The sequence below is a fragment of the Terrapene carolina genome, unplaced genomic scaffold, assembly GCF_002925995.2.
Source record: "Terrapene carolina triunguis isolate 2854851 unplaced genomic scaffold, T_m_triunguis-2.0 Scaffold233, whole genome shotgun sequence".
In the NCBI taxonomy this organism is placed as follows: domain Eukaryota; kingdom Metazoa; phylum Chordata; order Testudines; family Emydidae; genus Terrapene; species Terrapene triunguis.
The window spans coordinates 1,296,370-1,308,572 of record NW_020664584.1 but is presented as its reverse complement, the minus strand read 5'-3'; the positions used below and the strand labels follow the sequence as shown (position 1 = coordinate 1,308,572).

At 47.7% G+C, this 12,203-nt stretch overlaps 2 protein-coding genes across 3 annotated transcripts in view; one reads left to right on the top strand and one right to left on the bottom strand.

Annotated features, from left to right (window-relative positions):
* ZHX3 (zinc fingers and homeoboxes 3) overlaps positions 1-8,691 on the bottom strand; it is a 60,124-nt gene extending 51,433 nt beyond the window's left edge. For both annotated transcript variants that reach the window (XM_026656745.2, XM_026656746.2), the window contains exon 1: positions 8,608-8,691. The gene's annotated coding sequence lies outside the window, so the exon portion shown is untranslated. The remainder of the gene's footprint in view (positions 1-8,607) is intronic.
* Positions 8,010-12,203, top strand: part of LPIN3 (lipin 3) — a 51,092-nt gene continuing 46,898 nt past the window's right edge. Inside the window, exons 1-2 of the mRNA XM_029912585.1 lie at positions 8,010-8,198; positions 9,676-9,787. The gene's annotated coding sequence lies outside the window, so the exon portion shown is untranslated. The remainder of the gene's footprint in view (positions 8,199-9,675; positions 9,788-12,203) is intronic.

Below are 12,203 nucleotides of genomic sequence, written 5' to 3'. Positions count from 1 at the left end.
CAAAAAAAAATCAAGAGAACAGAATTAACTTCATAAGGCCATTTGTTTAAATGTTGCTTTCACACACAAAAATAGTCAATCCATTTGGGTGTTAACCAGGCAGTTCACTTTTTAAAAATAAGAATGTCTTAAACGTATGTCTCTCAAAGACTACTACAAATTGGCATCCTGTTCCCATTGCAATACATCATACTGCATCTAAAGAGGCAACATGAAAAGAAAGCACACACACACACACTTTGTTCATTTGCAGCAGCATTTGGACTATGTGTAGGATGCTGTTCAAAACAATCAGATTGTAATCAGGAAAATGACTTATATCCCAATTGCAACTTTGCCTCACTGAAATCCATTCAGAATGCTGCTGCAAAGACCATGTTCCTATCCTGTCACCTTGACCACACCATGCCTCTTTTTGCATCCCTCCACTAGCAAGCCTATGGGTATGTCTTCACTACCCGCCGATCCGGCGGGTAGCAATCGGTCTATCGGGGATCGACTTACCGCGTCTCGTGAGGACGCGGTAAAATCGATCCCTGATCGCTCTGCCGTCGACTCCGGAAATCCACCTCGGCAAGAGGCGGCAGCGGAGTCGGCGGCAGCGGTCGGCTTTCCCCCGTCCTCACCGCCAGGTAAGCCGACCTAAAATACGCAACTTCAGCTACGGTATTCACGTAGCTGAAGTTGCGTATCTTAGGTCGGACCCCCGCTGTAGTGTAGACCTAGCCTATGTTGTCCACTTATTCACTTTTCAAACAAGCACAGCATGCTTTCGCCCAGGCCATCCTTCACACTTCGGAGGAGCTCCCCATAAACATCCATAGAGGTGTCTCAATATCCTGCTTTAAACTCTCCTTTGATGTGATGCCTACAAAAAACTTGACAAAGGTTTGGCTGCTGGTGTGGAGACCAAGGCCCACCATGCTGACCAATATTGTCTCACTGTTTCCTTGCACATCCCCATTCCCTCCCACCACCGTCTGTATCCATCCGTTGTCTAATTTTATACTTAGATGGTAAGCTTTTGGGGCAGGGATAGTCTTTTTGCTCTGTGTTTGTACAGCAGGTAGTACAACAGGGTCCTGGCCCATGACTGTCACTCCTAGGTGCTACTGCCATACAAATACAATAACAGAAATTGAACTGACCTCCTATAACACTTGGATTACACAGAAAAGGTTTGATTTGTGTAGGGTTTGGGCTGGATAAGGGCAAAACAGCAAATCAGTTGCAATGTGCAGCCCTAAAGACTTCTGGTTAGAGGGTTTTTGGAGAGGGCTGAGGGTATACTTCCCCCAAACTGTGAAGGGGTGGAGAGGAGTTTCTATAGGTGCCTGGCTGGCTGAGTTCCGGTTGCAATGGTGTCCCTAGCTTCTGTTTGCTAGAAGCTGGGATTGGGGGACAGGGAACGGATCATTTGATAATTACCTGTTCTGTTTATTCCCTCTGGGGCACCTGGTGTTGGCCACTGTCGACAGACAGGATACTGGGCTAGATGGACCTTTGGTCTGACCCAATATGGTCATTCTTATGTTCTCATGGTTCCTTTAATGCTGCTAGGATCTTATTTACTGTGTTGTGAACTCTCTGAGGGAACCCACAGCCTTAGATAGGAGATACAGGTCTGTCTCATCTTACGCTGGGGTTACGTTCCGCAGTCAGCGCCTAAAGCGAAAATCGCGTATAGTCAAAATTACATTGAGTGTAATGGCGGGTGGAATCGCCCGCACTACAGAAACAGTATTTAAATTATTTTTCTCTTTTGTTTTTTGTTTTTTGTTGTTTTTGCCGACCACGTAAAGCTGAAATCGCACATGTTAAATGCGCCTAAGATGCGACAGACCTGTATTATTATCTTCACCTAAATGAATAAAAGTAGGGAGTATATGAAAAATAAAATGGGGCGAGAACTGGGAACACAAGACAGGTTGTCTATAACTAAGGTTTCTAGTTTGCAGTGTGTAATTGTGTAAGTCAATGATTTGGTTTTAGTAACATTAGCTTAGCTCTTAGTGTGCTTAGATAGGGCTCTTCCTAGAACTACTGAAAAAAATTGGGACTGTCCAATAGTCAATGCCCCTGGAGCTCAATCCTCCAAAGCACTGGACACCCTCACTTCCCAGAGACTGCAGTCAATCAAGGGCATTCAGCATATAAGAGAGCTCAGCACCATGAGAGATTAGAACATGTGATGAGGTATGCAGACCCCACAGTGACCAAGAAGGGGTTAATGAGAGCCTGTGGCCCCAATCAGCCCCACCTCATTGCACCTGTGCAAGGTATCAAGCCTGGAGGGAGGAGCTAAAAGAGGAAATGCCCAGCTCACTGTGGTGGTTGAGTGGAACAGAGAGCAGTCCTCTTAAGTTAGCCCTATGAAGGAAGGTATGGCTGGGGCCAGAGCCTAATCAAAGACTGCTGGAAAGACATGCCTAATTGGAGCCTCCCAGAGGTCAGACCCTCCCTAGAGCAAGTAGGCCTGATGTAGGACCTTTTTGTTCCTTGTAACTAGTTTGGTGGTTCCCCTTTGTTTTGAGACTGGCAGAAATGTCAGCCTGGGAAGAGCCTGGCAGACAGGTTTGCTGTGCAAGCCCTGGTAGGAAGCAGTGCAGCGCAGCAGAGGGTCTGAATGAACAGACCTTACAGGGTCCCTGGCTGGAACCCAGAGTAGAACACCGGTTCAGGTTCCCCTAGTGGCCCACCTAAGGTAGTGGTGTGAAGACACCAGAGCCACTGGCTGGAAGGCTCATAAAGGCCAAAGTTGGGCTGAGGCTCTGGTGCAATGCTGCCAGGCTATTGTTTTTGCTAAAAGGGGTAGGACTAAAAGTGACCTGGCTGGAGGTCCAGGTGACAGGAAGCCACAGACTACTGCAGGGCCAGAGTGGCTGTCTGCAGTGGGTACCGGAGGAGGAGAGCTGCCACATCCAACCATGAGGGAATGCACCTGTGGTGAGTAGGCTTTGCTGCAGACCACTAGTGAGCACAGGAGCCTTTTAGGGCCGGTAGCCCTTTTGCAGGTATTGCATGCATATGTACACATACACAGAGTAGAGACCAACATATTGCAAATCCAGCAGAAAAAAAACCCTAATTTATATGTGGGATTTTTCCCATGCTTGTTAATTTACAGAAGTGATATCACAATCGTACATTCAAAAAAAAAATTACATTTAGAGCAAAGTGCTAGTCCCTTTCAAACTGTGTGGATGGTGCCACTCAACCCTAAAAACTCTGATAACACTTCACAGCTGGAGCAATGAAGATGACCAATTACCTCCGGGGGGAGGGGAGAATCTGGCAACAGCCTTAAACATTATTTTAAAACCTCTGAATTATGGGGCTGCAGTTCCATCATAATGGTTCTTAAGAACCTTGCACAATTCTGGATCAAGTTACAGACCCACATTTCAATTGCTTCTTTGTACTATATAAACAAATGCAAAAATACTATATTCAGGCACCTTTAAGGTTATCCAATTTAAATAAAAAGCCTGCAATGAGACTTGAGGTTTCTATAGCATTAGCAATTCACTTGCATTGCTCATGCTGTATATTTGATATAAAAATTATTAGCATTAAATATTATGCATACCAGCAAACAGTATTAAACAATATGCTTGACAAGGAAAACAGTAGGAGAAAATGCTACGTAGTCAGTTTCCCATTCAAGCATTAGCACAATGTTGGGATTGCAAACAAAGGATTGTTTTGTTCAAAGCACTTTCTACTAGAAAGGATTTTAAAAGTTTCCTGGAAGTATTTCTATTGGTCTTAAAGTGTTACAGAGCAGAATATGTATGTGGCTGTCTATAACATGACCCTGGGTGTCCCTCTAACAGAACACTGATACATCATTCACACAAACTTTGAAATCAGCTGGGAGCAAACTGAGCCCTTGTATCTAATGGAGCAAGTCAATCAGGGACTGACCTGAGTTTCCTCAACCAGTAAGAAAAGGGTTAAGAGAGTTGTGGGATGTACTTATTTCCCAGTCAGAGCTGCCTCCTTCAACTGAAAAGCAAGCCCCCTTTAAGTGACTTCTGCCCTCTAGTCGCAGTGACTTTTCAAATGCTCATTACTTAAATCAAAACTATCCTCCCTCAGACACTGCTCTATGTTAAGGACTATTTATATGCCAAGTTCCAGCAGTTAAACTTCAGCCATCTCCGATGTAGCCCTGTCCAAACATATATGATTACAACTTCTTAAAATCCCACCCCCCACACACACACCACTCAAAGGTAGCTGGAAGGCTTTTCCCAAAATTTTCCCCAAAACATTCATCTTTGCAGAGAGCTCAAACATGGAAAAATGTCATCCCCATGGATGAAACTTTCGGGAAGTTACGAGTGCAAGTACATGGATGAAGCAATAATGGAAACATTTGCAACCTTAACACTATCGAGTGCTTTCAAGCAAATGCTAAAATACATAAGAGGCCTGTATGTAGCTTGTGGGATATTGTTGTTGTTCAACAAGGAGGCAATTAAGAGACATTGGGAGAGTATAATACATACCTCAAAAGGTACTTTTGAGGAATGTAAACAGTTTCTAAAATGAAACTTAAGAATTTTGGTGGAAGGTAGGGAGGAGAGCAGCAAGTCAGGTGACCAGGAATACATTTAAGGAGGGAGATCAACAGACAATATGGAGCTCAAAGCAGAGAGGAGAGCAAAGAAGCCAAGGTGTTTTTTTTAGTGTGTGTGTGTATAATATATGCTAGATGAAAACAATAATTACACCTTGAGGAACTGGTGACAAACAAGCCACTGTAGCTTTACTCTCATTTTGTCATCACTAGCCCCCCTCAAGTCACTGCCTTACGTATAATCGAGGTACATCAAATGATTTTTACGTCTAATTACTAGGATGAATTCACTGCATTTGTATCAGTTTGTACTTGAGATTTTATAATTGGGCACAAGTTCTAAATAACAAAATAAAGGTGAAGGACTTTTTTCGTTTAACAAAAAAAGGGGGGGTGTATTTTTCCTAAAATACCCACCCAGACCGCCCCTCAGCCTGGCAAAAGAATATATGGCAGGCCTTACACCAGGCCAAAGGAAAGCTCTGTCAGACCAGCAGGGGAAGCTGGAGGGCTCTCTGGGGAGGCCCAGCCACCAGCCCTTACACTACTGCTAGCCCAAGCAGCCCATGCTGACACACTGTGGGAGCACGAGGAGGAAGATAATGTTACAGACATACTAAGGTCTTGCTCCTGCAACCTTTATTCTCATGAATAATCCCCTTGGTGCTATTTCACATGCGTAAGGGTTGCAAAATCAGATCCTAAAGTTGGGGTAGTAGGGAAAGGGGCTCAGGGAAAAATACAGAGGTGGAGAACAAGAGGCAGGGTGAAATGATGGAGGAAATTGAGTCCCGTCCCTCCAAAAAAACCCACCATAAAAACATAAGTTTGCATGTATGATTATGAACAGCTAAAAAATTAGAATGACCGTAAGATGGGAAACACTATTCCATCTCCTGCCTGCTGTCTGCATAAGTTCCACAGACTCTGCATAGCTGTTTGTTTCTATATCCACCAGGCTGCATCTAAACTTTAAAGCAAGCATCTACGGTCCCGTTTGTATTGGAATGGAAAATAGCCTGATCCCCAGAGAAAGTGGACATCCATAGCTCTCAGTGAATATAGCAGGAGTTACAGGGTGGTCATGACCTCTCGGGCTCTGGCCTCCAGTTTGGAAACTATGTAACCTATGCAGATGAGGCTAAGAACTGGAGAGGTACATGCTGATTTATTTTTGCAACAAAGTAAACTGTGCTGAAACAAAAATGCAAAAGCAAAACCCACTTCCCTCCTACCCACAGAGGTGGATCGGGATTCCAAGGCAGCATGGATGTCAATATAGTAGTATAATGATAAACTAAGTGGCACAACATGCATTTAGAACAGACAAACTCTCTGCCTTCCCCTCCTGAGCTACATATCAAATGTTGCACAATATATCCACGTCACAGATCCAACCTAGTTAATACAGTTATCGTTAAATTCCAGTTCTCTTCTATGGTAAATACAGTGTTATCTTTAATTCCTTTGCTTCTGTCTGTAGGCTCTGAGTTTTTCCTCCTCCATGTCTTTTTAAAAACAAATTACGGTAATTGAGAATAAGCTGTTCCAACTAGTGAGGTAAACTTTTGGCTCCTTTATATCCATGGAGAATAGCCCGTCAAAGTTTCTTAGGACACTATGATCTTTGGTTTGGGATTGTGTGGAAATAGGAGGTGGTCAGAGAGAAAGTTTACTTGGTGTTCTAACAACCCTGATCTACTGGAATAATCCTAAAGTGGCAGAAATGAAAGAGAGAGAAAGATGAGCTAAAACACAGACATCTTTTCCAGCTGGGATTAGAAATGGAAAACCTCACTGTAAAGAGCTTGTTGAAAAACTTAAAGCAAACTACAAACCAGCCCCTCCCATGCTCAGAACTGCAGAGAGTCTTTTAAAAGGCAGGTGTAAATCTGTGCAGTCACTTCTCAGGCTATGTCTTCACTACCCGCCGATCCGGCGGGTAGCAATCGGTCTATCGGGGATCGACTTACCGCGTCTAGTGAAGACGCGATAAAATCGATCCCTGATGGCTCTACCGTCGACTCCGGAAATCCACCGCGGCAAGAGGCGGTAGCGGAGTCGACGGCGGCGCGGCAGCGGTCGACCTGCCGCCGTCCTCACAGCCAGGTAAGTCGACCTAAAATACGCCACTTCAGCTACGCTATTCACGTAGCTGAAGTTGCGTATCTTAGGTCGACCCCCCGCTGTAGTGTAGACCGAAATGTTAACCAGCCAAATGAAAGCGATGCAAGACCCCAACCCTACACACTTTCCATCCAGGATCCACACCTGATTTACTCAACTGCATTGAATGCCCAGTATCCTCTACAGCCAGATGCCTGGAGTGAGGAGGCTTGAAGCCCCCAGCACCTCCATAGACAGCTGGCTACACTACAAATGTGACAAACTCAGAGGATCCAATAACGAGTTGGCTCCAGTTGGTAGCACAGACAGGACTTTAACCTAACAATCCAGGGGATTAGATTGGCTAGGGAACAACATTCCAAGAAAGAAAGAGGTGGTCCTGTAGTTAGGGCTCAGCAGGGAGGATCTGGGTTCTTCTATTCCTGTCTCTGCCACAGGTTTCTTGTGTGACCATGGGCAAGTTACTTAGGGCCAGATTTCTAAAGGTATTTAGATATCTAAAGATTGATTTGTAGGGGAGTTGTGTGCTTCTGAAAATCTTACTAGAGAAGCCTGCTTGTATCTTTAGGCACCAAAATACCTTTGAAAATCTGACTCAACATCTCAGTTTTCCTACCTGTAAAAGGGGTATAACCTCTCTCTCTCACAGAGGTGTTCCAAGGCTAATTGCATGAATGTCAGTGTGACACTGATATCACAGCAGCATCGAAGAGCCTACACCTCAATAAACCCCATCCATGCTACAAACTGGAACCAGCCATGACCAGATCAGGGATGGCCATGCTATAATTTGCTCCCCAGACCTGGTTTTATTTGTAGGCCCTGAAGCAATCTAGAAGTAGACACAAACTGACACTGGAAAAAACACAACCTCAAAACAACTTAGTTGCGCAGAGTGCTGGGAAGGGCTAAAGTAGAAGTACCATGGATGTATTTTGTTAATTGACTAAATGAAAATGCCAGTCTGATCTGATTAAAGCCAGCACCAGTTTACAAAACTGATTTTTCTGGACTGATGCTAGGCTGAGACAGGCAGGGGTGGAGGGAGACATGCACCAGGGGCATGCATATGCCACAGCCCACTACACCCCTGTACCCATCCTTACCCAGTATCATGCTGCACACTCCTCTCTCCAACACACACATGCCAGAATGCAACTCCTACCCCCTTCTTGGGCCTCAGCCATGCAAATCGCCTGCCAATGTCAAGCCAATACACACTTGTTTGTAAACATCCAAAGCCTCTTTTATTCCTCTCCACCCTCGCACTTTCACCATCACCACCTGGGAGCTAGAACACAGCAGTGGGGAGCAGCAGGGAGGTGCCTGGGCAGCCCCAGGAGATCATCTCTGCACCCTTCCCCCTCTCCCCCAGGGCGGTCCCTTCCCCCAAGTGCCCGGGGCTCTCCACGGAGGATGAGAACTCCTACTGAAAGGAGAGTGAAAGAAAAGGGAGGGACCGAGCAAAGGCAGGAAAGCGAAGACGGTTGGTGGCAAAGAGGGGAGTAGCCATGGGGATGGTCAGTGGTGGGGGGGACGGGACCTCGAGTCCGCAGGGGGATGGGGTGGATCGGGGGCCAGGGACCGGGCGGTGGATAGGGGGGCAGGTCCCGGGAGGGTGGGGCGCAGGGACAGGAGCCGGGAAGGAGGGCAGAGGGATGGGGTGAATCGTGGGGCAGGAGCCGGGAGGGAGGGTGGATCGGGGGGTGCAGGAGCCGGGAAGGAGGGCAGGGGGATGGGGTGGATCGGGGGGCAGGTCCCGGGAGGGTGGGGCACGGGGGCAGGAGCCGGGAAGGAGGGCAGGGGGTGAGGGTTGGATGGATGGGGGGACAGGAGCAGGGGGAGCCCCGATGTCCCCGCCCCAGCGCGGACGGGCCGAGCCGCTCGGGACTCACCTCCGGCGGCTCCCCTGCCCGGCTGGCTCGGTGCGTGTGGCAGCAGCGGGCAGCGCTCCAGGCGGCGGAGGCCTGGGCTGTGCCCGGGGGGCGGACGGGACACCCAGCGGGGCTGCCGGGCGGACGCTCCAGCACCAGGCTAAGAGGGGGAGGATAGGGGGCGGGCCCAGCAATATCAATATGCACGGAGGAGGGGGCTACTCGGGCGGGCGGAGGAGCGCGCGGCGGGCGGGCGCAACACACACGAGGATCAGCGAGAATGAGTAACATTCGGTGGTAAGGGGTGACGTAATCGAATCGGAGTCGGTCCTGCTTGGGGCGCATGCGCCATGTGCAACTCCCGTGGCGTCGGGGCACGGTCCCTAGGTCGCTGCCTTTTCTCACGTGGCTCCCCCTGCCTGTTCCCGCCCCACCTCTTGCCCTTCTCCTTCCCCATTTTCTTTTCCCCTCCACTGCCCTCTTCCATCTCTCCCACTCCCCCAGGGGCTAGCCAGAGTCAGGGCCCCCCAGGGCGTGGGGTGAACCCTGCTCCCTGCAGCGCCCCCCAGGCACTGCCCCTGCACGCGCCGCTGTGATGGCAGACGGCAATGAGCAGTGCCTAGGGAGAGCCGAGGGCCAGTTCTTGCTCCGCATCCTCGTGCCCTGCTGGGGGTGGAGTGGGGCCCTTGACTTCATTGGGACATCTTGTGTAAGGTGAAGGCCTTGGCCCTAACGCTGGCACAGCTCCAAAAAGTATAGCAGGGCCCAATCCCCACATAAAGGCCCTGACTGCGTAGAGCGAATGTGAACACTTAGCCATCCCCAGGATGGGGGCGGTATAAGAACCCGAATGAAGAATAGGGTCCTGATGCTGCCGAGAGTTGCAGCTGAGCACAGGGCAGTGGGATGCTGCACAGGTGTAATGATATGCTTGGGCATAACCCTGTGCAGGGTGGAGGAGTGGTCTGTACCTGCCCATTCTGTGGTCTGCTTTGTAAGATTAAAATCTTCTCATGGACCCTCCTTCCCCCCCCATCCATCCACCCACCCAACTGTTTGGTTCTCAAATTATGTTCTCCAAATCACCAGGATGAACTCTACAGCCTGCTGGTTACCTATGGACTTGAATTTAAGACCCACACAGCTAATGGCCTAATCCTGCAAACACCCACATGAGCAGTCCTGCTATCGGACTATAAGAGTGAGTAAAGTTTCTTACATGCGTAAGTGTATGCACGATCGGTCCTCTTGTGATCCCTTCCATCCTGAAATGCTACTAACTCACTGGAACAATATAACTTGCTTTTAACTACTGAATATATCTTTTATTTGGCACCCTACCATAAGCCCTACCCCACTTCAGACAAAAATAACATACCTTGCTTCATGTATGTGGGTGTGTCTCAAACAAAAATGATACCAATGGACTTTGTGCACCTACGCTGTTCCATTTCAGGGTGGCTTTCTAGCAGGATCTTTCTGTTTAGCATACACCTGACTATACAGGTGGAGAGTTTATTTATATAGCACCCTAACATGTGCAGGTGGTTAACAGAAATATCAAAATGCAAGTCCCTGTCCTGAAAAGCAGAGCATCTTAAGCTCTGATCCTGCTTCCCTTGAAATCAATAGCATTGACCTCAGTGAAGCAGGGTCAGGTGCCAACCAAGACAGTTTACAGACACAGGGAAATGGGGAAAGGGTTACAATACTTGCTTAAAATTATATTTGATTCCACATCTAATTCCCACTTTTTATTGGTTCCTAGCTCCACATCAAACGGTTATTGTTTTTTAATCCTAGCTTCTTGTTCTGGAATGGGGGGAAATTTTAACCCTTGCTTCTTTCCTATTTTATTGTATTTTATTTTTAAATATACATTTGTTAACAGCTCAGTCACTGGGAGGGCCAAGCACAGATCACCTACAGGAGAGAATCCTGAATCTGTAAAAACTCCAAGATGAGGACTATATTAGCTCTTCACTGTCTGTACAATGCTGTGTGCACCCTACTGCTTTTGAAATAATTGTAGAACCTGAGCCTGCACTCAGATCTGTGTGGGTGACCCCTTGACCTCCTGCAAAGCCCAACGGGAGTTGACAGGTCTCCACAAGGACAGGTGTCTGCCTGTGCAGACCCCACTGCAGGGTTCAGGCTTTAGGATGAATTCCAGCCCCATTGAAGGCAATGGCAAAATTCTCATTAATTTCAGTGGGACTAGGGTTTCATCCTAGCACAATGGGTCCTGGCCCAGGCCTGGGGCTCCTAGATGCCACAACGGTGCCTCTAGGTAACTTTACTTATAAGAGTAGCCTCGTTGGCTTGAGTGGGACTGACTACCCATATGAGTAAAGTTATGCACAAAAGTAACTTTGCAGGATCAGGCCTCTAGCAAGCTGCTCTGTGTGCAGCAAGGAAGCTCAGTGCAGTCCAAGGGGCTCTGTTATATTAATTTAGATGAAATAAATGGGCCCAAGGGGTTAAAGGCATTAACATACAGTAGACCTCAGCCTGCTTTACCACCCTGGCAAACACACCATTCAACATCCTTTTACCCTTTATTAAAGATACAAGGGGGAAAAAGGCAAACCAGTGAAAGCATCTGAAATGTAACATATTTTAAAAGGCTTTTACTTTAACAACATCTCACTGGATCCCATTTTATTTACACATCTCTTAAATGCGTATTTCCTTGGCAGATCCTTCTCCCCCCTCACTATTCCAGTCTGACCTGACCTTTCCCAGGAATAGAAAATAAATAATAATAATAACCCCCCCACTGTGCTAACCCCAGTGGTTTTGCTGATCCAAAGTATAAGACTGAAGGTCGTGGCGTGACAAGCCTTCAGAAATTACAACCACCTTTCAACAAATTACCTGTGCTCTGGCTGGTTTCACTTTCGCTGCATGGGAATTTTACAACACTGAGCACATTCTTTCTTCCCCTCCCCCACCCCCATTATGTGCTGAATCACCTCTTTCAAAAGCCTCTGGAACTCTTTGTTGATCCACTGAAGGAAATCAGAGCCCCTGCGAAGCCAGCTGAGGAGAGACAGGAAACACAGTGCTTTGCCAGGCTTCCCCGCGCCGCTGCCTGTCTCTGTGGTTTTAAATGCCTGCTTATCTCTTCTAGGAGGGAGCCCCTTGATAAAGTGCTTGGGAAATCCCTTTCACATCCAAACCCTCCTACCCTGGCTGGGGATTCCCTGTGACTGGCCACAGAGAGGGGGGAGGGTGTCACTTACATGGAGCCGACTGCTGCTGTGTTTTCTTTCCCCTCACTTCAGACAGCAGTAATGCGGAAGCAGCAGTCAGGCTAATCCAGCCCTCTGGCTCACTCACCAGCAGCCTTTCCTGAAATGTGCCTGGTAGATAGAGGTCAGCTCTGACCTCTATTACACATCAGATCATCAATTTAGCTAGAGGTGGGCCAAAGAAGGGAAAGCCCCCAGCCCTTCTAAACTATCTGTCCCTGGCTCTGTTTTCCTGCTTTGGAGTAGATTTTCTACGGTTTGTGTTTTTGATTGCTAAAGTTACACCTCTACTGCGCTACCTACCTTGGTCTGTGGCTATGAGACCTTTGTGTGGACGCCACTTCTAGGACCTTCACAAATCAA